The 26,723-nt window shown below is 39.2% G+C and overlaps 1 protein-coding gene across 19 annotated transcripts in view; it reads left to right on the top strand.

Annotated features, from left to right (window-relative positions):
• RIMS2 (regulating synaptic membrane exocytosis 2) overlaps nucleotides 1–26,723 on the top strand; it is a 597,279-nt gene that overhangs the window by 110,528 nt on the left and 460,028 nt on the right. The gene's annotated exons all lie outside the window — the stretch shown is intronic.

Here is a 26,723-nt window from a genome sequence, read left to right as displayed (position 1 = left end):
ACAACGCCTGGCCATTTTTTGGTTGCAGCCATCATTGTTGTTTGGCGGGCCCGGGCTGGGGATTCGAACCCGCCACCTTAGGTGTACGTGGCTGGTGTCTTAGCCGCTTGAGCCACAGGTGCCAAGCCTAAACCCCAGTTTTTATGATAAACCTCATTTTTATCCTCTTCATAAGTTAATGGACTTGATTTTATATAATTAATATTTATTTATTTATTTTTGAGACAGAGCCTCAAGCTATCACCCTGGGTAGAATGCTGTGGTTTCACAGCTCACATCAACCTCAAGCTCCTGGGCTTAAGTGATTCTTTTGCCTCAGCCTTGCAAGTAGCTGGGACTACAGTGCCTGCCACAATGCCTGGCTATTTTTTGTTTGTAATTGTCATTGTTTGGCAGGCCCGGGCTATATTCGAACCTGCCAGCTCTGGTGTATGTGGCTGGCACCTTAGTCGCTTGAGCTACAGGTGCCACCATTATTTATTTATTTTTTTCCTTGCAACAGAGTCTTACCATATCACCCTTGGTAAGTGCCTTGGCGTCACAGCTCACAGCAACCTCAAACTCTTGGGTTTAAGCGATTCTCCTGCCTCAGCCTCTCAGGTAGCTGGGACTACAGGTGCCCATCACTAATGCCCAGCTATTTTTTGGTTGTAGTTGTCATTGTTTTTTGGCAGGCCCAGGCTGGATTTGAACCTGCCAGCTCTGGTATATGTGGCTAGCGCCCTAGCTGCTGAGCTGTAGATGCCGAGCCTATTTATTTATTTTTTAAACAGAAGAGATCTTACTATGTTGCCCAGGCTGCACTTGAACAACTGGGCTCAAGTGATTCTCCCACTTCAGTTTCCTGTGTAGCTGAGTGGAATTATAGGTGCTCACTACTATATCCAGCTGATTTGATAAAATAAAAAATATTTTTCTTCTATATTCAAGAGAAGGCATAATATCTATAGTTTTCTTCTTTTTGTTCTTTTTTTTTTTTTGGTATGCTTTTTCTTGGATTTGATTAGGAATGTGCTGGCTTCATAAAATGATTTCAGAAGTACTTTTTGTCAATGTTTTGGGAATTTGTACTGGTATTATTTTATCATTTAATGTTTGTAAGACTTCACCAGTGGAGCCATCTGGGGCATGTAGTTTTATTTGTTGGGATGGTTTTTAAGTAGCGTTTCAATTTCCTTATAGGGTTCTTTGGGTTATCTGTTTCTTTCTTGAATAAGGTTTCATAGTTGTATCTTTTAAGGAATTTATCTAATTCCTCATAAGTTGTCAAATTTATTGCCATGAAGTTTTTCATAGTATTCTGGTATTATTTTTTTAATGTCTATAAATCTAGGGATGCCACCTCTTTCATTTCTGATATTGGTGATTGGCGTGTTCTGTCTTTTTTTTCCTTTTAGCCTGGTTAGACCTTTGGTAATTTTATTGTTATTCTTAAAGAAGCAACTTTTGGTTTTATTAATTTTATCATTGTTGATTTCTCCTTTGATATTTATTATTTTTTTTCTTGTGCTTATGTGAGTTTAATTTTTAATTTTTCTAATTTTTCTTTTCTTTTCTTTCTTTCTTTCTTTTTTTTTTTTTCTTTTTGAGACAAAGTTTCACTCTGTGCCCTTGGTAGAATGCTGTGGTGTCACAGTGCACAGCAACCTCAAACTCTTGGGCTTAAGCAATTCTCCTCCTTCAGTTTCCCAAGTAGCTGGGATTACAGGTGTCCACCATGCCATGCTTGGCTGTTTTTTTGTTATAGTTGTCATTGTTGTTTTTAGCAGTCCTTTTTTTCCTGAAGAGAATGAATAACTTCCTTTGGCATTTCTCATAAGGCAGTTCTGATGGTGCTGAATTCCCTCAGGATTTTTTTGGGGAGGGAAGGTCTGGAAATTCTTTATTTATCCTTCATGTTTGAAGGATAGCTTTTGTTAAGTACAGATTTCTCAGCTGGAAATTTTTCTTCAGCACTTTGACATGTCATCTCACTCCTTCCTGTACTGTAAAGTTCTGCTTAGAAATCTGTTGCCTTATGTATTGGAACTCCTTTATATGTTATTTTATATTATTTGTTTTTATTCTCTTATTGCTTTTAGGATCCTCCTTTGTCCTTGACCTTTGATAATTTATTATACATCTTGAAGTAGTGTTATTTAAGTTAAATCTGCTTGGTGTACTTTGACTTTATTGTACCTGGATATTCATTTCTTTCTCTAATTTTGGAATGTTCTTTGTTATTCTTTCTTTGATTAAATTTTGTATCCTGATCTCTTTTTCTAGTTCCACTTTAAGGCCAGTCACTCTTTTGAAGCTATTTTCTAGATCTTGTAATTATTCTTTGTTCTTTTTTGTGCATTTTGTTTTTTTTTAATCCTGTGTGCATTTTCAAGCTCACTACTTGTTTCTTCTGGTAGGTCGTTTCTATTGTTGAGACACTGATGTAGTTTTCATTTTGTCAGGTGAGTTTTTTAGCAGCAGAATTTGTTTTATTATTTTAATCTCTTTGTTACATTTTGCTGATGAATTTCTGAATTCCTTTCCTGTGTTCTCTTGAAGTTTAGCTGAACTTTCTCATAACAACTATGTTGAATTTTCTATCTGAGAGATCACTTATCTATTACTCTTGGGTTGGTCACTGTGCCTCATTTAGTCTGTTTGTTGAGGTCATATTTTCTTGATTTTTTTTTTTTGAGACAGAGGACCACTTTGTCACCTTTGGTAGAGTGCTGTGGCATCATAGCTCACTGCAACTCTTGGGCTTAAGTGATTCTCTTGCCTCAGCTTCCTGAGTAGCTGGGACTCCAAGTGCCTGCCACAATGCCCTGCTATTGTTTTTAGACATAAGGTCTCATTCTGGATCAGGCTGGTCTTAAACCTATGAGCTCAGGCAATCCACCCTCTTTGGCCTCTCAAAGTGCTAGGATTGCAGGCATAAGCCACTGCACCTAGCCTTCTTGAATGTTCTTGATACTTCTGGATTTTCGTTGATGTCCAGTCATCAAAGAGGTAGGTATGTTGCCATATGGGTCTTGTGGAAAAGCGATGTCGTGGAGAATAAGCATGCTTATTGAAATTGTGTTTTAAATAAAGGTGACCATCTACTCGCTCAGGCAAAATGGAGAGCTTCTTTATTTGCAGTTGGTTTATATAGGGAATTTTGTACATGCGCACAATACAGCAGTGACCTCATTGATCCATTTAAACATCATGTGACTGCCTCGTGATTAGCTTCTGATAATCCACTCAACATACACCTTTTGACATAACCCTTTCAACATAACCCAATTTAACATAACTAATGGAGAACATGTTGTTAGCCATTACTTCTTTGTTCTTATCTGATGATGCCTGAGGCTATGGAGGAACAAGGTAGATTGAATACCTGCCCTTGCTGGCCTTGCTGTTTTGAGGCTGTTACTTGAGATCTTTAAACAAGGCATAAAGAAACTTCTTGGGCATACAGGAATTTGTATGCAAACCTCTGCTCCCATGTAGGCCTTAAGTCAGGGGTTTTTTGCTGGAACCTTTTATAAGGAATTTTCAGGCTGGACTTCTCAAAAGCCTTTCATGAGCCCAAGTTTCATCTGTGCCATTAGATACCTGTATGCATTGGGTAAATTCTTCTTCTCTTGAGGTCCCCGAGCACATTTCCATTCCTGGACCCATCAGCAAGCAATCTTCCTTACTTACCACAGATCAGGAAAGATTACTGATGGGTATCTGGCCAGTTTTCCAAAGGGCTTTTTTATTGGCCTTATAAAGTCAACCTTAATTCCTTAACACAGTAAACGCTATTCCAGCTGAGTCCTTGGTTATGTTAGGCTCACAATCAACCTCACCACATGGGATTCTGCCTCAGTTTCTTACAAGTATGCCTGCACAAAGTCTTTTCACTACTCTCTCTCAAATGGCTTTTTTTGGCCAGAGGCATTTTGCTTATGTAGGTATTGCCTTATGGTTGTTATTTCAGCTTTCTGGGAGGCTGAGGCAGGAGGATCACTTGAAGGTCAGGAGTTCGAGACCAGCCTGAGCAAAGTGGAAACCTCCATCTCTACTAAAAATAGAAAAATTAACCTTGTGTGGTGGCATATGCTTGTTGTTCCAGCTATTCAGGAGTCTGAGACAGGAGGCTTGCGTGAGCCCAAGAGTGTGAGGTTACTGTGAGCTAGGCTGAGACCTTAGCAATGTAGCCCAGGTGACAGAGCAAGACTCTGTCTCCAACAACAACAAAAAAGATGTAGGTATTTATTGTAGTCTTTGGAGCCTGGCTTTATTTGGTCCAGTAGGGCCTTTGAAGAATTCAAAGGGCGAAGTTACCTATACTTTTGGTGACTGCAGCTGTTTCTGCACTGGAGGGTGCCTTCAATCAAGGTATTCTGTAACTCTTGCTGATTCCTAGATATCTAGTCTGATAGACTTGGAGAAAATAAGGGAGATTCTTTGGGCTTCCTGACACAGTCCCTCACTCTTTTCCTTCTCTTTCCCCCAAGTAGAAGGAGGTTCTCTCTGCTGTCTTGAGTTGAGGGAAGGGTGACACAGGCATTTTCAGGGTCTCTGAAGATGGTACCATGTTGGTTGCACCCTAAGGCTGTGGCCCCTCAGATTAGTACTCTACTTGGGGTTGCCCAAGACCCATGGCCACTACTGTCTGACTGACACTGATGTTTATTCGAAGCCCGAGGCCACTATAGTTAGCGGGTAGTGAAGCCTACCAAACACTTGGATTTTTTCTGCCAGGAGAGTAGATTCTTTTCTGGCCCATCATGCAAGTAGAAGAGAGCAATAACCTAGAATTGGAGGCTTATTGATTCTGCCTGGTGCTTTGTTCACTATAGCTGCCTGGTACCTGGTTGCAAGACAAAGTCTCTTAGACTCTTGTTGCAACTCAAGAACAGAGCTGCAATGCAGTGGCCTGAGGTTCCTCCTTAAGTGGGAACCTTGCCCAACTGCCCAGGGGTCTGGCAGACAAAGGAAAGAAAGCACTGCGAAATTTACACACATGGTGTTCTGACCTGTGAGAGAGGACACCAACACTGTGCCAGCCCCCTGTGAGGCTAACAGGTGCTGTTCTGAGCCCAGTATCCAGGGCTATTTATTTAGAAAATTGGGGGTGTATATTCACTAGACAAAAAGTGAAAAGATAACAGCTTCATGCTTCAATCAAAGAAGCAGTTCTTTGTTTAGGGAAGAAAGTTATCAGGCTGAAGGACAGAGGAGTACTAATATACAAATCAAAGAATACTTTCGGGGAAATTTAATGAAGGAAAGTTACAGCCTTCAGGTCAAGGTGCCTGTGACTGCAGGTATCTACAGGGGCAACTATTAAATTACTTTCTAGTTTTATTTATATTCTTGTCTCTAAGCTATCGATCTCTAACTAGACACCTCTCAGACTATTTTCTTATCTTCTCTGCTGGACATTCTATTGTGCCCACATCGTGTAGTTCCCAAAGACCACCAGGAACTGAGTCCAATGCAAAAGCAAAAGGGCCTTTATTGCTGTAAGCTCGAGCTTGGACTCCCGGGGGCTCTGCTGTAACGGATCCTGGCCGAGAGCCACGAGCTCTAGGGCGGGGTGTTTTTATGGGGTTGAGATTGTAGGCGGGGTTTGGGGGAGATCTGATAATGGGTGAGGCAAGCATTACTTATGTACCGTTCAGGCGGCTGCTTCAACACCCCTTCTATGGTTTGGGGGGTTGTGATTAACAATTCCTGCCCCATTGTAAGTTTATCTGCATCTTTGACAAGCAAAGCAGTGGCTGCGATTATATGTAGGCATGGGGGCCATCCTGCTGCTACTGGGTCTAACTTCTTGGATAAGTGAGCCACTGGTCTGTTCCAGGGGCCTATTGCTTGAGCCAATACTCCTTTAGCTGTTCCTTTATGTTCATCTATATATAGATGGAAGGGGTTTTGTGATGTCTGGGAGTCGTAATCTGGGGGTGGATAACCTTGAGTGCCTTAAAAGCATTTTCTCTTTCTTCTGTTAAATGGAAAGGCTGTCCTTTTTTAGTGGCTTCATATAATGGTTTAGCAATCTCTGCAAACCCTAAAATCCAAAGCCTGCAGAAGCCAGTGGCCCCTAGGAATTCCTGAACCTCCCGGGGTGAGGTGGGGGTTGGGATTTTTAGCACAGTATCTTTCCTGGCCTGTGAAAGCCACCTCTGTCCTTCTTTTAGCACATACCCCAAGTAATTTATAGTTTGTTGGCAGATTTGGGCTTTCTTGGCTGAAGCACGGTAGCCTAGGTCTCCTAGGGTGGCTAGCAGGTCCCGCGTCCCTTGCAGGCAGCCTTGTTCATCGGCAGCTGCTATCAGTATGTCATTTACATAGTGAAGGAGAGTCAGTCTGGGGTGCGCTTTACGGAACTCACTGAAGTCTTCATGCAGAGCCTCATTGAAGATGGTTGGAGAGTTCTTGAAGCCCTGTGGTAGTCGAGTCCAGGTCAGCTGTCAATTGATGCCTTCTTCCGGATTGCTCCACTCGAAGGCAAACATAGCCTGGCTTTGTGGAGCTAGAGGCAAGCTAAAAAAGGCATCTTTTAAATCTAGGACTGTGTACCATGTTTGTGTTGGGGCCAGTGCACTTAGGAGCGTGTATGGGTTGGGCACATTTGGATGTATATCTATAACCCATTTGTTAACTTCTCTCAAGTCCTGCACTGGGCGATAGTCATTTGTCAGAGGCTTTTTGATGGGGAGTAAAGGAGTATTCCAAGGGGACTGACATGGTGTCAAAATTTCTACTTTTAAGAGCCTCCAGATATGGGGTAGGATTCCTATCCGTGCTTCTTGGGGAATTGGGTACTGATGTACCCGAGCCAGTTCAGCGTCTGGATTAAGTTCTACTATTACCAGTGGTCTGTGGGCAGCATATCCTATGCCTCCAGGTTCCCCCTAGGCTGACGGAAAGGAACTCATCCATTCAGACATCTTGGCCACCAGTGTAAGCACTGGGGGCTGATGGAGCCGATACTCATCTTCAAGCCTCAGATCAACAAGCACCTCTGCCTGTCTGTGATTTGGGGCCCTTCTCTTTTGAAAGCGATCTGGGCTCCTATTTTGTTTAAAAGGTCTCGCCCAAGAAGCGGTTCCGGACAGTCTGGAATGACCATAAATGCATGGGATACTCGACCTGCGCCCATGTCCACAGTTCTTTGGGTAGTCCATGAGTATTGTTTAATTCCAGTGGCCCCTTGGACCCAAGACTTTTTGGTGTCCATCTTTCCCTGGTCAGATACCAGGACTGAATGTTGAGCGCCCATGTCCACCAAAAAGTATATTGGTGTCCCCTCCACTTTGAGGGTTACCCTGGGTTCAGGGAGAGGTGCTGAACCCTGACCCCTTCCAATTTCTAAAACCTGAGTTTTACGGGGGAGGCAGTTAGGACATTCTTTAGCCCGGTATCCAAATTCTTCACAATAGGCACACTGATCTCTCTGTAATTGTTGGCACCCCTCAGAGAACTTCTCCTTACCTTCCTCCACCAACCATCACAGTCGGTGTTGTTGCTCAGCTGTCATGGTAGCCAACAGAATTCTGGCCAGGTCTTGAGTTTGTTTGGCCCAAGCCTGGGTGTTTTTCTCTTCCTAGGTTTCTCTGTTGTTATACACTTTCTCTGCTACTGCAAGCGAATCTTGTAAAGATTTTTCAGCCAGCCTATCTACTCTCTGCAGCTTCCATTTTATGTCCAGGGCTGACTGGTTAACAAAGGCCATAATAACAGCAGCTTTGTTTACCTCTGCCTCTGGATCAAGGGGAGTGTTTAAGTACGGAAAGCTTCCATAATCTTTTCTAAGAATGCAGCTGGAGATTCAGACTTTTCCTGCTGCACATTCCCTATTGGACAAATTGGTTGGCTTACGAGCCGCTTTACGGAGACCTCCCCATGAGAGTCTGGTGGTACACCTGGAGCCTCTCCTTACCTTCAGCCATGTTGAAATCCCAGTTAGGGTGCGTGAGGGGGAAAGAAGTGTCAATAACAGCTTGGTTGGTGGTAAGGTTCCCATCTTCCCCCAGGACTGTTTTCCTGGCTTCTGCCAGGATCCAATCTTGTTCCTCAGTGGTGAAGAGGACCTGTAGTAGCTGCTGGCAGTCATCCCAAGTGGGCTGATGAGTAAAAAGGATGGAATCTAAAAGATCAATTAGAGCGGTTGGTTTCTCAGAAAACTTTGGATTCTGCATTTTCCAGTTATAGAGGTTACTAGTGGCAAATGGCCAATAGTGCAGGGGTTGTTCCCCATGGGGGGCCTACTGCCCGTAAAGGAAGGACAGTGGAATCTGTGGCCGGCACCCACAGCTGCTCTTGCTGTGCCCTCTAACACGTGTGGGGAGGGCTCCCCAATTGTCCCGAAGGACCAGCCGCTGCTGCTGTTTCGTTGTCCTGTGGAGGGACATAAGGAGCCTCTGGTGGGGATGGATAAGGAGGAGGAAACAAGGAGTCTGGGTCATTCCTGCCCTGCAGAATGGGATAGAGGGGGGCAGTTGGTCGGGGAGATTCTTTAGGTTTTTCTTTAAGAGAACACCTTCTGAGGCTCTTCCTGCCTAGGTGGCAGGATGGCTTTCAGCCATGCTGGTGGATCTTCAACAAAGTCCTGCCAGGTTGTAATGTACGGGACCTGATCTGGATGGCTGGACCAAGGCCGATACACTATGTCTTTGACCTGGAAAATAATAGGAAGATGGAAAATTCCTTCTGGGGGCCACCCGATGTTAAAGGTTGGCCATTTGTTCCTGCAAAAGATTTCAAGTTTAGATTTTTTAACACTGAGACCAAAGTTCTGAGCTCAGCCTTTGAAGTCCTGGAAATGGTCTAAAATCAAAGACAAAGGAGTCATCTGCGTCTGTTCCATGTCACCCATTGTCACCAAAATGCACATGAAACACACAAAACATAACAAAAAGCCAATGTCTGGCCCTTATAAGACTGAAACTGGGACGATCGGCGGGAGTGACCCACCCCATCCATCCAGAAACACTAATGGGATCGATTACACGTGATCGCTTTCGGCAGGATCTGAGGATTCCACGTCCCAGTCCTTTGCAGATGCGGGGCACAGAACGTCTTCCAGAACCCCAGCTGATAGCCGTTCAGCAGCGCGTCTGCCTGGGCTTTCTTTCCGCTCAACCAGACTACCAAAATCTCGGGCCTGCATACAGACAGAAACACTGACACACACTGGTACCAGAATACTCACCACTCTTCAGCCCTCCGGTTCGGGGTCCTTAGGGGTCTTGAGGAATCCTGGACAAGCCCCCAAATGTTGTGCCCAGATTGCATAGTTCCCAAAAACCACCAGGAGCGGAGTCCGATGCAAAAGCCAAAGGGCCTTTATTGCAGTAAGCTCGAGCTTGGACTCCTGGGGCACCGCTGCACCGGATCCTGGCCAAGAGTCATGAGCTCTAGGGTGGGGGGTTTTTATGGGGTTGGGATTGTAGGTGGGGTTTGGGGAAGATCTGAGTATGGGGTGGCGTAGGATTGGGCACTAGTGGCCCAGTGAGGTGTGCTCTGATTGGGTGGTAGGAACCATGCGATTATGGAGAAATACTGGCAGGGAAACTGAAACTTATTTCTCAAGATGGTGGGAGCTGCCTAAAATGGCATTTGTCTAGTTCTCTCAATTCCACCCCCTGCTTTGCTGCTATAGGCATGCATTGCTGAGGAAGAGCTGAAACTCTGGGCCGCAACCTGCTTAAAATTTCAGGGTGAATGCCAGCCTACTTTACCTTTCACCCACATGTTCTTTCCTCCTTCCAACAGGAAAGAGTTTCTGCATTTTACTGGTTGAAGTTGGGGGAAGGGTGATGCAGCAGTTCCATGAGCACTGAAGTCTCTATTTTGCTGGGTTACACCCAAAGCACACAGCTTTTGAAACTAACACAGTGCCGGAGCTCACCTAAGCCTGGCTGCTGCTGAAATTCATTCAGGCTCCAGGCCAATTTTGTGAGCCAGTGTTGAAGTGGACTAGAATTAGTTTTCTGCTACTAGGATGGCGGATTCCCCTTTGGCCTAGGGTGGTCTAAATGTTACTTTTGGAGGTGCTGGTGGGATTCTGCTTGGTGCTGTATTCCACTCTAATAGGACACCAGTGAGTTCCAGTGTGATATTCACTTTGCTTTCCTTTTCCAAGCATAAGACTCTCTGTCTTGGTTGTGCTGGGTGGGGTTAGGGGAGAGGAGGTTTAGGGTAGGTTAGATGGTTCTTCCCCTTCTCTTCAATGTGTCTTTTCTTGTTTTTATGCTAAAACTAAGTGCTATAATCACTCTCCTGATATTTAGTTCTTGTGATTTTAGTTCTTGTGAAGGTGATTTCTTGCATCTGTAGTTGTTCGGTTTGATGTTCTGGCAGGGGATATAATCACTGGAGGGTTCTATTCCTCCATCTTGCTCTGCCTCCCCTAAATTCTTCTTTCTTTCAGTATTTAAAGGATTTGCTTCATTGCCTTCTCCCTTTTACTGTTTCCAGTGGGAACTGCAATGTCATTCTTACTGTTTTTCTGTGTGTAATGTATGCTTTTTCTCTGGCTGCTTAAATTTTTTTTTTTTAATCACTAGTTTTGTGCAATTTAATTATGATGGTTTTTGCTGTACTTTTCTTCATTTCTCATGTATTTGCTATTTGTATATTTAAGGTTATACTTCAATAGAGCTAGGTAGAATTTTGACCATTAGTTTTAAAAATATTTTTCCTGTTCCATCCTTTTTCTACTCTACATTGGGAATTCCCACTACCTATATATTATGTTGCTTGAAGTTTATCCTATTGCTCATTTATTTTCTTTCCTTTAAACTTAATTTTACTTTTTTGCTTTTATTTTGTACACTTTATATTACTATGCATACAAGTTTCTCTTTCTTTTCTTCTGCGGTGTCAAATCTGCTGTTGGTAGTTATACCATTCAGTGTATTTCTTTTTTAAATCTCAGAGATTGTAGTTTTTATGATTAGAATTTTAATTTAGAACTATAAGATATATATTCCACACTCTGTTTGACTTTTTGAATGTGTAGAATTCAGTTGTAATAACTGTTGATGTCCTCCTTTGCTAATTTGAAAACCTCTTTGAGTTCTGGGTTGTTTTTAATGGTTTGTCTCATTGTGGTGTATGTTTTTCTGACTCCTTGCATGTCTGGTACTTTAGGTTAGATGCCAGACATTGTAAATTTTACCTTGTTTAGTGTTGGCTACTCTAGCATTTCTGTTTCATTTCCTTGAGCTTTTTTCTAGATGTAGTTAAGTCCTATAAAATCAGTTTGATACTTACAAATTTTCTTTTATGATTTGTTAGGTGGGTCTGGAGCAATGCTTGGTTCAGCATTAATTATTCCTCCCTATTGAGGAAAGCCTTTCCTGAGTCTTTAACCAATATCCTATGAATTAAGTATTTTTTAAGTCTCACTGGTGAAAACAACCACTGTTCTTTCCAATCATGAAGAATTTTTTGAAAATAATTTTTTTTCCATTTCATTGAGCATTTGTCAAATTTCTTAGAAAATCTGGATTAATTATAGAATTTATCTAGTTTCCTATCTTTCAGCTGTCACTGTCCTTTGTCACTTGATGGCAAATGTCTTACAAACCATTCTTTGATATATTTTGTTTGTTTTTTGCTTGCTTATTTTGTGTAGAAGGAGAAATATGGTTTTGTTACCCCATTTAGACAAGAGACAAAAGTCTTAATGACATCAGATTATTGTTTAATTACGTGAAAATATATTTTACAGTTTCTAATATATGCTCTCTTTATGCTGAGGGAACTTTTAATCAGTAAATTAAATACTGAGAAAAGACAGAACACCCTTTGAAACCATTTTGTATTGTGACCAACGCTAAATCTCTTTATTTGTGATAGATTAGGGTGATGGGGATGGTTTATATGAGAAGAAAGGAATCAGGGCAGTATTCTCCACTTTCCTCATGTTTTTCTAAAATCTGAGTGTCAGGGGAATAAAAGGTAATAAAAAAATGTAGATTTGTGCTCAAAGAATTCAGCCTTGCATTTCTTTTATTAGTTTTTCTACATTTTATTTAGGTAAAAGTTCTGTCATAAGAGAAGTGAACACTTTACATGGTGAAGTGTTCCTTTGAATTGAATGTATAGAGGTAGTGTATTCTAGATAACATGACTATTGAGTTTAATTTCTTCTTTTAAATTGAACTATCAAAAATATGTTCAGTTCCTTATATAATAGAAGACATTTGCTCTCAATGGGTCTAAATACATTTCTTTGACTTATCTCAGCTCCAAAGGATTAAACTCAGTACAGTTTGGTTCAACTAAGCTAATGAGGTAGGATAATGAGAATACTGATATTTTATAGCTTAAATTTTAATTATAAAGCTATTTAAAAAATTCTTTTAGTAATCTCCTAAGAGAGCACAATGAGATAACCTTTTGTTTTAATTTTGTAGCTTTTTCATGTGGAGCCATCTTTAAGAATTAATAAAGTCTCTAGAGGTCCATTTAGGGTACAGAAAGAATAAATGAAGTGTAGGACATATGATAGTACTAATTCAATAAGATTTTATGAAATATTTCTTCCATTCATTTCCTTTTAAGATGAAAACTCTTAATAAATAAGAGTCAAATGAAAAAGTAATGACCATAGTGAAGAAATGATTTTGTAATCATTTGATGGTGATATTGGGAAGGACATTAAAAATAATTTATAATCAGTATTATTTTAAACTTCAAAGTGTGGCTACTTATTTATTTCTTTTACTTTTTAGTAGGAAAAATAGGATACCACTTAATCACTAATTTACTTTTGAAAAAATATACATTTTTTCAGAATTGTATTTTTACACTTAAAATTTAAAATATAAGTATTTTCACTTTATAAGTAGTTGGATTTGAAGCAGAGTGAATTATGCCTTTATAATGGTTTCTTTCTGCTAAGAAAGTGATTTTCTTTTTGGTTTGTGTTTTAAATTTAATTTAATTTTTTACTGTTTGGGCTTCATTGAGGGTACAAAGAATTAGGTTACAGTGATTGCATTTGTTAGATAAAGTCCCTCTTATAATTGTGTCATGCCAAAGAGGTGTGCCATACACTATGACCCTTCGTTCCCCTCACTCCACCCCTCTCCCCACTTCCTAATTCTCCTACCCTACCTCCCGTCTATTAGCTCTTCTACTGACTTCATATTAGAATTGAGTACATTGAATTCTTCTCTATTTTTGTGATGCTTTACTGAGAAGAATATATTCTAGCTCCATCCAGGTTAATGGATCTTAACAAAAGATGTAAAGTCTCCATCTGTTTTTAGTGGCTGAATAGTATTCCATGGTCTACATATACCACAACTTGTTAATACATTCCTGGGTTGGTGGGCATTTAGGCTGTTTCCACATTTTGGCAATTGTAAATTGAGCTGCTATAAACAGTCTAGTGCAAATGTCCTTATGATAAAAAGATTTTTTTTTCTTCTGGGTGGATGCCTGGTAATGGGATTGCAGGATCAAATGGGAGGTCTACTTTGAGTCCTTTGAGAATTCTCCATACTTCCTTCCCAAAAGGTTGTATTAGTTAATAGTCCCACTATCAGTGTAAAAGTGTTCCCTTTTCTCCACATTCATGCCAGCATCTGCAGTTTTGAGACTTTGTGATGTGAGCCATTCTCACTGGGGTTAGGTGATTCCTCAGGGTGGTTTGATTTGCATTTCTCTGATGATTAGGGAAAATAAGCATTTTTTTCCACATGTTAGCCTTTCATCTGTCTTTTTTAAAGAATGTTCTCTTTCCCAGTGATACATGGGATTGTTGGCATTTTTTTGTTGTTGATTAATTTGAGTTTCAGTAGATCTTAGTTATCAAGCTTTTGTCTGATTCATAATGTGGAAATCTCTTTTCCCGTTCTGATGGTTGTCTGTTTTCTTTGGTTATTGTCTCCTTAGCTGTACAAAAGCTATTCAGTTTAATTAAGTCCCATTTGTTTATTTTTAGTTGTTGCAATTGCCATGGAAGTCTTCAAAAAATCTTTTCTTCTTCATAGAATCTTGAGACTGACATCTTCAAGTGTTTTCTCTTCACTTTTAATGAGGTTTTTGATTGTGTTATGCCTTAGATTTAAATCTTTTATCCATCTCGAATCAATTTTTGTAAGTGGTAAGACATGCAGGTCCAGTTTCAGTCTTTCACATGTGGTTATCCAGTTCTCCTAACACCATTTATTGAATAGGTATTCTTTTCCCCAGTGAACGTTCTTGTTTGGTTTATCAAAGATTAGGTGGCTTTAAGATGTTACTTTCATTTCATGGTTTTCTTTCTGTTCCAAATGTCAGTGTCTCTATTTTTGTGCCAATATCATGCTGTTTTGATCATTATGGTCTTCTAATGTAGATGAAAGTATGGTAGGGTGATACCCCCAGCTTTGTTTTTATTACTACGAATTGCATTGGCTATGAAGGATTTCCTCTGGTTCCATACAAAATGAAGAATTATTTTTTCCAAATCTTAGAAGTATAATTATGGTATTTTAATGGGGATTGCATTGAATCTGTAGATTGCTTTGGGTAGTATAGACATTTTCACAATGTTGATTCTTCACAGCCAATGGCATGGTATGTTCTTCCATTTGTTAATATCTTCTGCTATTTCTTTTCTAAGGGTTTTGTAATTTCCTTTATAGAGGTTGTTCACCTACTTTGTTAGGTATATTCCTAGGTATTTCATTTTTTTGAAGCTACTGTGAAGGGAATTGTGTCCTTGATTAGCTTCTCATCTTGGCTGTTATTGGCATATACAAAGGCTACCAATTTGTGGACATTGATTTTATATCCTGAGACATTACTGTATTTTTTGATCACGTCCAGGAGTCTTGTGGTTGGGTCTTTGGGGTTCTGTAAGTATAAAATCATATTGTTATTAAAGAGTGAGAGTTTGACCTCCTCTGCACCCATTTAGATGCCATTTATTTCCTTTTCTTGCCTGATTGTATTGGCTAGAAGTTCCAGCACTATGTTGAATAGTAGTGGCAATAGAGGACAACTTTGTCTGGTTCTTGTTCTAAGTGGAAGAGCTTAAAGTTTTACTCCATTCAGTATGATGGAGTAGCTGTGGGTTTGTCATAGATGGCTTCAATCAGAAATGTGCCACCTATGCTTATATTCTCAGTGTTCTAATTAAAAAAGGATACTAAATTTTATCAAAAGCTTTTTCTGTATTTATTGAGAGACTCATGTGGTCTTTGTTTTTGCTTCCGTTGATATGGTGGATTATGTTTATGGACTTGCATGTGTTAAACCAGCCTTGCATCCCTGGGATGAAACCTACTTGATTGTGATGTATAATTTTTTTTTTAAATGTATAGCTGTAATCTATTGGCTAGGATTTTATTGAAAATTTTTACATCTATATTCATTAGTGAAATTGGTTGGAAATTCTCCTTTTTAGTTGGTTTTTTTTACTGGTTTTGGTATCAGGATGATGTTTGCTTCATAGAACATGTTAGGGAAGATTCTTTCCTTCTCAATTCTTTGGAATAATAATCTGCAATATGGGTATCAGCTCTTCTTTGAAGGTTTGATAGAATTCTGGTGTGAAGCCATCTGCACCAGGGCATTTTTTTGGCGGGGGGGAATTTTTTATTGTTTCTTCAATCTCAATTCTTGAAATTGGTCTGTTTAAGAGATCTATTTCTTCTTGATTAAGTCTAGGGAGAGGGTGTGATTCCAGGTATTGATCCATTTCCTCCACATTGTCAAATTTGTGGGCATAGAGTTTCTTGTTGTACTCAGAGATAATCTCTTATGTCTCTGTAGCACCTATTGTTATTTCCCCTATGTCATTTCTGATTGAGATTATTAGAGATTTCTGTTTCTAGTTAGTCTGGCCAAAGGTTTATCGATTTTATTTATTTTTTCAAAGAAAAAAACACAACTTTTTATTTATTTTCTGAATGATTCTTATGTTTTCAATTTCATTCATCTCTTATTTCTTCTGCTGGTTTTGGGATCAGATTGTTCTTCTTTTTCTCATTCCTTAAGATGGTTCATGAATTTGTTGGTGCATTCTCTGTTTTTTGAAAGTAGGCATCTAATGCAATAAATTTCCTTCTTAAGATTGCCCTTTTTTTCCCCTTGAGACAGAGTCTCATTTTGTTACCCTTGGTAGAGTACCTTAGTGTCATAGCTTACAGCAACCTCAAACTCTTGGGCTCAAGTGATTCTCTTGCCTCAGGTTCCCAAGTAGCTGGGACTATAGGAGCCTGCCACAACGCCCAGCTATTTTTTTTTAAGAGATGAGATCTTGCTCTGGCTCAGGCTGGTCTTAGACCTGTGAGTTCAGGCAATCCAGCTGCCTTGGCCTCCCAAATGCTGGGATTACAGGAATGAGCCACTGTGCCTAGCTTAAGATTGCTTTTGGCATATTCCATAGGATTTGGGAACTTGCGTCTTCGTTGTTGTTATGTTTGAGGAATTTAATGTTTTCCTTTTATCTCTTCTTGAACCCAACTATCATTCAGCATGAGGTTGTTTAATTTTCAAGTCTTTGCATGAAGATGAATATTTTTATTGTAGTTGAGTTCCACTTTTATTGCCTTGTGGTCTGAGAAGATATAAGGTATAATTTCTATTCTTTTAATTTTGCTGAGGTTTGATTCGTATCCTATGATGTGGTTGATTTTGGAATACATACCATGGGCTGATGAGAAAAAATGTGTATTCTTCAGTTTTGGGATGGTGTGTTCTGTATGTCTATTAATCCCATTTGTTATAGGGTCATATTTAAGTTCTTTGTATCTTTGTTTGGTTTCTGTTTAGAGAATTTGTCAGCTGGGCACCTGTGGCTCAAGCGGCTAAGGCGCCAGCCACATACACCTAAGGTGGCGGGTTCGAATCCCCAGCCTGGGCCGCCAAACACCAATGATGGCTGCAACCAAAAAATGGCCGGCGCTGTGGCGGGCGCCTGTAGTCCCAGCTACTTGGGAGGCTGAGGCAGGAGACTCGCTTGAGCCCAGGAGTTGGAGGTTGCTATAAGCGTGATGCCATGGCACTCTACCCAGGGGGATAGCTTGAGTCTCCGTCCCAAAAAAAAAAAAAAAAAAAAAGAGAATTTGTCTAGTTCTGTCAGAGGGGTGTTAAAGTCCCTGACTATTATGTTTTTATGGATATTAGATTGCTTAGACCCATCAAGGTCTATTTCATAAATCTGGGAGCATTTAAGTAGGGTGCATAAATATTTAAAATTTTAATGTCTTCTTGTTGTATTGTTCCTTTGACTAGTATAAAGTGTCCCATCTTTGTCTTTTTTAACTTTAGTTGCTTTAAATCACTTGTATCTGAAAATAAGATCACAGCCCTCCTTTTTTTCTGATTTTCATTTGCTTGAAATACTGTTTCCCATCCCTTAACCCTGAGTCTTGATTTGTCCTTTATGTCTGGGTGTGTCTCCTGGAGACAGCATATGTATGGCTTGTGCTTTTTAATCCAGTCAGCCAGCCTGTGCCTCTTCCGTGGTGAATTCAGTCCACTGCCATTTACTGAGAGAATTGATAAGTGTGGTGGAGTTCTATTCATCTTATTTTGTGAAAGTGTGTTGTGTAGTTTCATGCTTTGCACCATTGTGGAAGCTATGTTTGACCTTTAGCTTCTGGGTATTTACTTTGGTATTGGTTCATTGTGATGTTCAGTGTGTAGAAAAGGGCTAAGTATTTCCTGTAGAGCTGATCTTGTTGTGGCAAATTTCCTCAGTGTTTGTATGTCTGCAAAAGATTTGATTTCTCCATTCATTTTGAAGCTCAGTTTAGCAGAGGAGTTCTGGGCTTACAATTGTTCTGTTTAAGAATGTTGAAGGTGGATGACCATGATCTTCTGGCCTGGAAGGTTTCAGTTAAAAAGTTTGCTGTCATGCTAATGGCTCTGTTTCTGTATGTCATGTCAGTTGGCCCTTACTCCTGGCTGTTTGCAGAATTTTCTTTTTTATTTTGACTTTGGACATATTCATTACAATGTGTCTTGTAGAGGCTCTGATTGAGTTGAGATGACCTGGGGTTTGATAACCATCTGAAAGGAGTGTGTCAGGGTCTTTAGTAAAACATGGTAAGTTTTCATTTATGATAGTCTCCAGTTGGGCTTCCATTCCTTTGGGACAATCTTTCCTTTCAGGGATCCTTATTAATTTGTATGTTTGAACGCTTCATGGACTTTCAGAGTTCTCTAAGCACCTATTCTGCTTTCTCTCCTTTTCTGGTTTTTTTTTTTTTCTTTTTTTTGAGACAGAGTCTCACTGTGTTGTCCTTGGTAGAGTGCTGTGGCGTCACAGCTCACAGCAACCTCAAACTCTTGGGCATAAGTGATTCTCTTGCCTCAGTCTCTCAAGTAGCTGGGACTACAGGCACCTGCCACAATGCTGAGCTATTTTTTTGTTGCAGTTGTTTAGCTTGCCTGGGCTGGGTTTGAACCTGCCACCCTTGGTGCATGTAGCTGGCGCTGTAACCACTGTGCTATGGCCTCATTTTTGTCTTCTTTAACTAAACTTTAAACTTTATTCTCTAGCTTTGAGGTTCTTTCTTCTCCATGGTCTAACCTATTTTTGATACTTTCTACTGCATCTTTACATTTCCTTATCGTCTCCTTCATTTCTTTAAGCTCTGCCATATTTCTTCTATATTCTAGATATTTTTTGTCTGACTTTTGGTTCTGTCTTTCCATTTTCTCATCCATTCCTTTTCTTGTCTTTATCATCCATATTTTAAATTCCCTTTCTGTAAAGCCCACTAATTCTTTATAGGTGGTGTCTTATTCAGTAGTTGCCTCATGGCCCCTTGGGGGAGTTCACCTCTTTTGGTTTTCCGTGTTTCCTGAATTTTTCTGTTTGGTTCCTCCTTGTATATTCTTTCTTCTTGTTCACCTCCTTGTCCTCCTTTTTCCTTCTCACTGCCTCCTTTATTTCAAACAAAAGTCCTTGCTCTTGATGATAGTGTGTGGTGATATGTCACTGGGACATTAGGTGGTGCTCTGGTTTTTTTAGGAGTCAGTGAGCGCAGCCAGCAGCCTCTATGGCCTTATTCCAAACATAGTTAACTTTGGTGATCCCCTGGTTGTTTCCTCAGCATTCAGACCCTGCTGGGTTGGGACGTTAAAGCTCACAAGAATCCTTCAGGGGTAGGTCTCATAGTGCCCCCTGACTCCAGTTCCTGTAGGGTGAGGGAGTCCCTCATACTGCCCCAAGAGTGGAGTTCTAATCCGAGCAGGCAGAATTAAGACAGCTGTGCTTTAGGCCCCTGCCAAGACCTCACAACCTTCCCACAATGGGAAGCCCCCTGACCACTGAGACCTTCTCAGTATAGTTGTCTCTCCAGCCACCAAACCTATTGCAAATCTACTTCAACCGGCATTCAAATCTGGTTGCTCTATACTGTTTGACTCTGCCCACTCTTCTAAGCTTTCCACTCAATACATGGCTTTCCCTAACAATTGAAAACTCTAGAAGAGCTTCCCCCCATCCCAGACCTCCATGGGGGGCTAAGCTGATCCCAGCTTTCATAGTCACTTGTCTAATTCATCACATTTCCACTGCACTGGATCATATGCTGTGTCCAGTTCACCACCTCCTTGCTGTGCTCCCTGGCTATGACTCTAGGTAAGGTCCCTGTGACAGGTATGACTGGGTCTCCCCTTTCTAGTCATTCTAGGAGAGCTCAGCTGAACGAACTTTCTGGTCTGCCGCCTTGCTCTACCCCAAAAGAATGTGATTTTAAAAATATTTTATTTTATGGAAAAGATTCTTTAGCAAGTCCTTTAAAATGTACTGGTATACACCTGTTCAATATATCATATAGTAAGAATGGAATAATAATATTGACATCCTATTGTATAATCTAGTCATTAATATCATTTACACAAGTAGTTTTAATGATTAATATTTAGACTGTTCCCTGAGAGATTAAATAATGATTATTTTTGCAATCTTCTAGTTAGTTACTTTTTAAAAAAATTTCAATCCAATGTGATTACCACGTCTTACTGTGCTAGTATAATAGGGAGTCAGTTTCCGTATATCCAAGGTAAGTGGTATCATATATGATTTTCTTTTAACCTTCATAGATTTACCGTATACTACATACATTGATAAGAATTGAACATTCTCCCGGAAGAGATTGGCATAAATTGAGAAGGGCAGGAGAGGCTGCAGGTGGTAGCTCATGCCTGTAATTGTAGTACTCTGGGAGGCCGAGGTTAGTGGATTGCCTGACCTGAGGAGTTTAAGACCAGCCAGAGCAAGAGTGAGATACCATCTCTACTAAAAATAGAAAAACTAGCTGGGTGTAGTGGCACATGCCTATAGTTCCAGCTGCTTGGAAGGCTAAGGCAAGAGGATTGCTCAAGCCCAAGACTTTGAAGTTGTGAGTCAGGATGCCATGGCCCCCTACACAGGGTGACAGATGGAGACTTTGTCTCAAAAACAAAACAAAATAAAACAAAACAAAAGAGAAAGGGAGGGGGGAGAGAGAGAGAGAGAGAGAAAGACTGGGAGAGTCAAGTTCTATTCTTGTTCTGGTTTTGTTTTACTCTTATTTAGCATGTCACCTTATCTCTCTCTTAGTGTTTCTAAAATCTAGAAAATGAAAGCATTGATCTAAATTTTTTTTTCCCAGTTTTTGGCCGGTGCTGGGTTTGAACCCACCACCTTTGGCATATGGGGCCAGGCGCCCTACTCCTTTGAGCCACAGGTGTGATCATTTTCTGATCTAAATAATTTTTAAGATCTCTTCTGGGTTTAATATCTTATGATTTTAAAATTTATACTATTTTACTCAGTAGTTCTTGAAATACCAGAGAAATATAGTCATATAGGAAATATATGTACTGCTTAAATAATTTTTAAAAAGTAATTGACATGCTTCATTAATTCTCTTAGGTTACTTTATGTGAGTTAAGTTTTAGTTTTTAAATCCCTTTTCACATTTATATAACATGTAGATATTGAGGACACTACACTTTTAGAAAACTATTTTATATGAATTTGAGGAATAGGTAAAGCAGGAAAGCTTATCAGAATTATGTGTATAATTTTAGGACAATTATTTAGCAAGTGGTTGCATCAAGATGTGTCTTCATTTTCAAGCTTCTTGGAGAATTACCTATAATGTGTGATAATACTACTAGTAAATAGTTAAAGAATTTAAAAGAAAGAAAGAGAACTGTTTTGGGTGGCACTCATTGCTCAGTGGGTAGGGTGCCAGCCACTTATACTGGGGCTAATGGGTTCAAACCCAGCCTGGGCCTGCTAAAATAACAATGACAACTGCAATAACAACAACAAAATAGCCAGGCATTGTGGCATGGGCCTGTAGTTCCAGCTACTTGGGAGGCTAAGGCAAGAGAATCACTTAAGCCTAAGAGTTTGAGGGTGCTGTGAACTGTGATGTCACAGTGCTCTACACAGGGTGACAGCTTGAGACTCTGTCTCAAAAAAAAAAAAAATAAAGCGAACTGTTTCCTTTCATTAATGTCAACCTCTCCAGTGGTGAAGGATAACATAGTGACTATGAAAAATAATCTTACTTGCAGAATCTTAGAACATTTTATACCTTCTGATGTATATGAGCATACCTGAGGCAAAATAAAGTTGTTACACTAAACATAAGGGAAAACATTTAACAAAGATTATACTAGCTCAGAATCCTCTCCATATTGCAGCATCGTTAATACAGTTTTCATCTGGTGCAGCTCTGACTCCCATTACCTAGGCACCAAAATAAACTGTGGGTACTGCTACAGATCAAATAAGCCCACAAATACTATTGTTACTACCAATTTGGCCTTTTTTCTTTTGAGGAATCTCTGAGTGAGTACACAGGTCCTTTACACAAGTAGTCTTGAAAGTGAAATAGTATCTCATGCTTTTGAAGGAAAACTTTGTGGGAATGGATGGTGTAAATAACTTCAAGGGCAAGAGATATCCACATGTACAACTTCAAGGGCAAGAGATATCCATTTACCTACCTGAGAACATTTTTTTGTTTTGTGAATTTTTTTTCCACCTTATTTTTACAGTCTTCTACTTCTCAAAAGAACAGCATTCTTCTCAACCCTGCCTAATCTGAATCTAGTCTTTATATGTATAGTACATACATAGAAAGCCTCTGGATGTAGACATCTCTCAGACACTAAACAAGTGACAATTCCAGAATGTGTTGTCCTCAGGGAGAGTCTCTGAGGCAAAGCAATGAGAGGGTTTGTAAGAAGTAAAGAAGGGTCTAACACTTTATTTCCCTGAGGTAACAGAGTTTTGGAAATATTCTGTTTCCTCATCTATTATTTTTAGAGTAGAATTAGGATAAGAGATGATTGTCACAGATACCAATGTATAGCAGTTTGAAGGTGTAGAATGTCTGATTTGGCTGATAGTTTGACAGTGTGGATGGGTTTGCCATATCAGTTATATGATAGACACTTTCCAAATATTGAATAAACTGTTAAATATGCTGTTCTTAGATTTCCAAATATTGAATAAACTGTTCAAAGTATGCTGTTCTAAGATTTAATGAAAATATATTTAGGAGACTTGTACAATACATAATACATCTGAAAATGTATCCTAAGCATTTATTAAACCTTAAATGTTCATTTAAAAACTACAAGGGGTACATGGTTTTAAAGATTTATTTTAGAGAAGAGAAAATATTTTCTTAGATCAGTAGATACATAGCAGGGGCAAAACATACTTTGTTATCTGCTTTTGAAAGCTGCTTTTGATATTTAGTTTTTCTTAACTCAGTGTCAGGGATACTGCTCAGTACCTAATGTCGTCACCAATAAATAGGCTGCTTATCAGTAGATAAGGTTAGTGCCAGGTTAAATAGATTTTATTAAGCATATATGAGGAAGATCTATAATAAAAATCTATCTGCAATGAATTCTAATAGACAATATAATAGTTTAAGATATTGAAAAAAACCACTGAAAATGCAGGATGGTAAGACAGTCTTTAGATGTGGGAGCACAAAGGAAGTGGAATGCAGGCAGGGCACGTAAGGTAGGTTAGACAGGGTTCATGAATATCTTTATCCATTTTAAGTGGAATACCTTTTTTCAAAATTATTTTTTTACATTAATTAAGTGTAATACCCAATCAATCTCACTCAATTTTTTTGTAAGCATTCCTAACAAAAATCTTTAACTTCAAACAAGGATAAAGCAATGAACAACTAAATGGTGTTAAGTTAAAATAGAAACTTGATAATAACTTATTTATACCTTATTTTAAGTTAAAATAATTTGTATTAATAAAAAGAATAGGATATTGAGGTCTTCTTGTGAGTTCGTGTGTTTCTTACTTCCTTTGAATAAATATATTTAGAGTACCACTGAATCTTACCTCTTCCAGAGCAGACTTTATATGAATTTTCTATTAGAAACCCCCCCAGATCTATTCTTATAATTTTCAACTATTCACTTTGTCTCCTAAACCAGAAAGCCAGTAATCACCTCAGGTTTCTTTCCTTTACTGCTTTTCTTCATATTTTTTTGATTTTGTTTTTGTTTTAGAGACAGAGTCTCACTTTGTTGCCCTTGGTAGAGTGCTGTGGCATCATAGCTCACAGCAACCTCCAGTTCTTGGGCTTAGGTGATTCTTTTGCCTCAGCCTCCCGAGTAGCTGGAACTACAGGTGCCTGCCACAACACATAATTTTTTTTGATTTTATTATTTTCTCTATGCCTATGTAAACTGGTGCTGTCCTTTTTAAGCTCTCATCTTCTATCATCTAGCCAGTCTTCCAACTGGTCTCTCTCTCTGCTCTCCAATCTGGACCTGTGAAACACGCAAAACCAACTATTTTATTTTCTGCTTAAAAATGAATCAATGACTTCTCATTTTCAAATGTCATGAATAGTCCTCTGTAATTTATTCTCTGCCTAATGCTAGGGACTAACTTCACTCCATTCTATATGACTTTACCAAACTATACTATTTGCACTTCTCTTAAATTATCTTTGTCTTTTATTGCTTATGCTTTTATTCATTCTGCTACTTTAATCTGAAATACTTCTCTTCTTCCCTCTAGAATCGTTATATCTCCCCTTCCGCAAATCCTTAACTACTTACTTGATGAAGATGTACTTATTTTTCTGGACTTAAGCATTATCTTCTTCATGATGGTTTCTTTGGATATCCCATGTGAATTAATCACTCATTCTTTTGTGCCACACTGTATTCTTCAGATTTCAAATCTGCTATACTTAACATTTTGTGACTATTAATTGATATGTTTCTTTAATTCCACTTGACTACTGTAGGTTTCTATGTGTGTGGCACAGAATAGGTCAGTGTATTACTTGTTAAGTAAATGAATGTAAGAAAGAAATGTGGTGTGTTTATCATGGGCATATTATTCTGGATAGGCATTGCCATTTGGTCCAACTCCTTGCTGCAGCTCAGCACTGTGATAATGTTTTCTTAAAGATGACAATCAAAACTTATAGATGAATGCAAAAGATAACCTTTACAGCAGAAATTAATGATATTATTCCTGATTAAAAGAGACCATCTGCAAGAGAGACTTATTGTTGTGGTATGAAAGAGAGGTATTTTTTGATTAATTAGAGAGGCAATGACAATAGTTTTGACTACTGAGAATTAGGATCATTGATGTGTAGAGAGGAATCTATCTTTTTGGCAATCCACAAGAGAAAGTGATAGAAAGAGAGAATACCTGTATTTAGAGAATGATTCTGAGGGGAAACTGACATTAGTTTCCTCAGAGACTAGGGAACTAGTCACAGAAGAAAGTTGCACCAGAAAATAGTGATGAAAGTGCCATATTTAGTATGAAACGGTGCCTTGCCTATCAAGAGTAAAATATCAGAGAGGAAAAATAATGATAGAATCAGTGAAGTAAGTGATAACGAGAAGGTAGACTTGGCAAATAATACCTAAAAGGAAATTGATCTTAGAGAGAGACAGGGTGATTGGTTATTAGCAGAAGTGGTAAGATAGGGTTGGCTACAGGGATGGTTGATGATGAGAAAAAAATAGCTGGTGGGCGATGCCTGTGGCTGAAGGAATAGGGTGCTAGCCCTGGTCAAAACTGCAAACAAACAAACAAACAAAAAAAACTGGTATAAAATTATTTTAGAAAATAAAATATATATATTTTTTGACACAGCATTTCACTATGTTGCCCTCGGTAGAATGCCATGGCTTCATAGCTTGCAGCAACCTCCAATTCTTGGGCTTAAATGATTCTCTTGCCTCAGCCTCCCAAGTACCTGGGACTAGAGGTGCCTGCCACAGTGCCCGGCTATATTTTTTTGTTGTAGTTGTCATTGTTGTTTTAGGTGGCCCTGGCTGGGTCTGTTTGGCTGGCGCTGTAATCACTGTGCTAAAGGCACTGAGCCTAGAAAATAAAATATTATAAAATGATAATAACTATTTCATAGAAATTATAACATATATTTGTACTATTAAACTTTTAATAAATATTTTTTGTCATACTTCAAGTTTCCAATTTAGTAACTATGACCTAAAATAATTAATTGATCAATTAAATTATAGAGAAAGGAAATATAAGACTAACAGAGGACACTGGCAATAGAGGCAGAATTGTGTGTTGGCTACTGCTGGAGTGGGAACTTGAATTGCAGGCCCAAGAAGGAATTCTCAACTCAAAGTTTGGATAGTTTTCCTTTTTGTTTTTATTTTCTGCAATGTGAATTATCTTGTCAAAGTGTTATGCTTCTGAGATTTTGAGAGATATTAATATAACCATGGAGATGTTACTTCAAACTTATCAGTTATAATCTAGTCATTTCTGATTACTTATAGTTAATATGCCAGTCTTGCTTGTGTTTTTGTGCGTTTTGCATATGCCATGTTCTTTGCATGAAATAGTCTCCCTCACTGGTCTTCCTGAGGTTTTCATTATTCTTTAAAACTCTATCAAATTTCAGAAATCTTTTATTGTTTTTTTTTTCTCCAAGTCCTGTGGTCTCCGCTATCATTTGTGTTTCCATAGTGCTCTGCTATTCCCTTGCTTTCAGAACATCTCTCTGTTGCGCAATGACTTGTATATTTCTCTCTTATACATTTAGTTCCTTTGAGGAAGAAACTGTTGTTACTCATTTTTTATGTCTCAGACATCTACTGTAGTGCCTGGCACATATATAATGTGGTCTGGCAGTAGTTGTCCTTGATTGTGTACAATAGCTTTTACATCATTTTTACCTTTAACATTTACAACAAAGGAAGTAGTCAGGAACACAGTGATGTAAAGAATGCAATCCTATCCCATCTCTACAATGTCTTTTTTCTTTCTTTCTTTCTTTTTTTTTTTGAGACAGAGTCTTACCTTGTTGCCCTTGATGAGTGCTATGGTGTTACAGCTCACAGCAACCTCAAACTCTTGGGGTCAAGTGATACTCCTGCCTCAGCCTCCTGAGTAGTTTGTGCTACAGGTGCCCATTACAACACCTAGCTATTTTTCCAGATGAGGCCTCTTTCTGGCTCAGGCTGGTCTCAAACCCATGAGTTCAGGCAATCCACCCGCCTCAGCCTCCCAAGTGCTAGGATTACAGGCGTGAGTCACTGCACCTGGCAATATCCTATGTTTTAATAAGCTAGAATATCAGAGCTAGAACTATATGCTAGGCACTGTACTGAGAGCTTTTCATATTATCTTATGTAATTCTTAGAAAACCCAATAAAATAAAGATTAATTCTCCATTAGCAGATAGAAAGTAAAGCTGTCTAAGATTAAGGAAATTGCACAGATGTACAGCAAAAGATGTTTA

The sequence above is a fragment of the Otolemur garnettii genome, unplaced genomic scaffold (assembly GCF_000181295.1).
Source record: "Otolemur garnettii isolate 467f Iridium unplaced genomic scaffold, OtoGar3 scaffold00004, whole genome shotgun sequence".
NCBI classification, from domain to species: domain Eukaryota; kingdom Metazoa; phylum Chordata; class Mammalia; order Primates; family Galagidae; genus Otolemur; species Otolemur garnettii.
The sequence above is the reverse complement of the archived record's forward strand: the minus strand, read 5'-3'. Positions and strand labels throughout refer to the sequence as shown.